General features: G+C 43.4%; 1 pseudogene; it reads right to left on the minus strand.

Annotated features, from left to right (window-relative positions):
* On the minus strand, positions 1-443 carry LOC117032027 (40S ribosomal protein S17-like; annotated as a pseudogene).
* Between the last annotated feature and the right edge of the window lie 1,651 nt (positions 444-2,094).

A 2,094-nucleotide genomic window follows, 5' to 3' on the forward strand; every position in this document is an offset into this window, starting at 1 on the left:
CTATGGTTTGTTGAAACTATTACAGCATAGCAGCAAGATTAAAATGGGTCCATGCAGTGTTTTGAAATTCATCCCAACAGTAGGCTGAGTGACCTGCAGGTTGGATAGACTGCCAAAGTCCAAGAATTCAGCATTTCCTTAATGTCCGGATCAACTTCAGTGATCTCCTGATCCAGGGCTGAGACCTCAGGAACATCATTCTCTCTCCTTTCTCTCTCCTCTTCCTTCAGCTTGATGGAGATACCTCTATGGGCCTCTCTGAATGTGCTTCATCAGTTGGGTGGCATAGTTGTGTGTCATGCTGTGGAGCTTCTTGCTGAGAACAGTAGTGATCTCACACACGCGCTTGTTGGTGTGGAAGTCATTGCCCAGTCGTGCGCGTAGCACTTCTCGATGATGACCCAAGTCACCTTCTTCATGGGTTCAGTATGAATGCAGGCCATCTTGGTGGGTTGCTGGTGATAAAGAAGAAAGATTTTCAAATGCTTTAATTTTATAATGACATTATCTTCATAAAGCATGAGAAGACTAAATAATGAAGATCATTTGCCTGTCTCTGCTCAGAAATGTGTCAAGCTGCCATCTAGTACTACTTGACTTCTAAATGGCTGTCCATTCTAGGGACAGAGTGCCTGACCAGTGAACATGAATTCTGGTCTCATGCTTTGACCTACTTCTTATTATAAATGAATCCATTGGTATCCCATTTATCAGTTGCTCTCATGTGCCTCCTTATACAACTTTATTTTTAAAAATACTGTTATTGTTTTTAGGTAATATGAGTATACCAGTGAGGCAATAAATATCCCTGCCCATCATCTTTGAGGCCTGCATAATTCTCTTGTTCCTGGAAGGGGGACATTTCAGTTGGTAAAAGTTGTTGAATTAATATTGCCATAGATGTTCAATAATATAGCTGCTGGGATGGGGTCTGTTTGGGCACCTTTCCCAGTTCAGCTTCTGACTGAGGTTTTCACTTATGCTTTCCTACCAGGACCTCACCTCTATCCTTAGGTGCCTGGTGGCAAGATGTCCTCTTGCTTGAGCCAGGACAGCTCTAGAGGGGACATCCAATTGGGACAATTGTCTAGCAATCAAGATTGTCTGCAAGAATCTCTCTTCCTCCACACATCTTTTTCTTTTGCCTTTCAAAGATTTGACATATTCCCCAAGTTGATCTATAGATTAAACACAATCACTATAAAATTTCCAGCTGGCTTTTTTTTCTTTCAGAAATTGATGAATGTAATAGAATCGAGAATCCAGAAATCAACCCACACCTTTGTGGTGAGTTGATTTTCAACAAATGCTCTGGGACAATGGAGGAACTCTTAGAAGAAAACATACATATAAACTTTTGTGACCCTAGCATGGTTTCTTAGATATGACACCAAAAGCACAAGCAAAAAATAAAAATAAAGTAAATTGGACTTCATCAAATTTAAAAATCTGTGCTCCAAAGGAAAACATTAAGAGTAGAATGGGAGAAAATCTTTCAAACTAAAATCTCATAAAGGTCAAGCATCCAGAATCCCCTGAGCACAGGTTAACTGAGTGGTCAATCTCCAAGACCCTGATATCCGCCCAGAGCTCAGGCTGGCATCCCAGCACCCTCTGCTGGCTGATCACAGCTCTGCTCCTGAGTACCCAGCTAGGGCAGGGCCTGGAGGGGAGGGTTTTCACATGGGTGCAGGAGTAGGAGAGGTTAGGTAGACAAGAGGAAGAGGGGAGCAGGAAGTAGAAGGGAGCAAGAAGGAGGTAGGGCAGGAGGAGGGAGGGAAATTTTTCCATGCACAAATGCTGCACTTTATTAATGATACCACCATCAACACCAAGTGTCTTAGCTCAGTCTCCCATAAGAAAATACCACAGGCTGGGTGATTTAAACCACAGGCATTTATTTCTTACAGTCCAAGCGGTAGGAAGTCCAAGAGCAAGGGGCCAGCACAGTGGGTTCTGGTGAGTGCTCCCTTCCTGGCTTATAGACAGCCAGCTTCTCCCTGTGTCCTCACATAGCAGAGACACAGAGAGCTCTGTTGTTTCTTCCTCTTCTTATAAAGGCACTAACCCTATCGGATTAGGGCCCCACCCTAA

Source organism: Rhinolophus ferrumequinum, chromosome 12 (genome assembly GCF_004115265.2).
Source record: "Rhinolophus ferrumequinum isolate MPI-CBG mRhiFer1 chromosome 12, mRhiFer1_v1.p, whole genome shotgun sequence".
NCBI lineage: Eukaryota > Metazoa > Chordata > Mammalia > Chiroptera > Rhinolophidae > Rhinolophus > Rhinolophus ferrumequinum.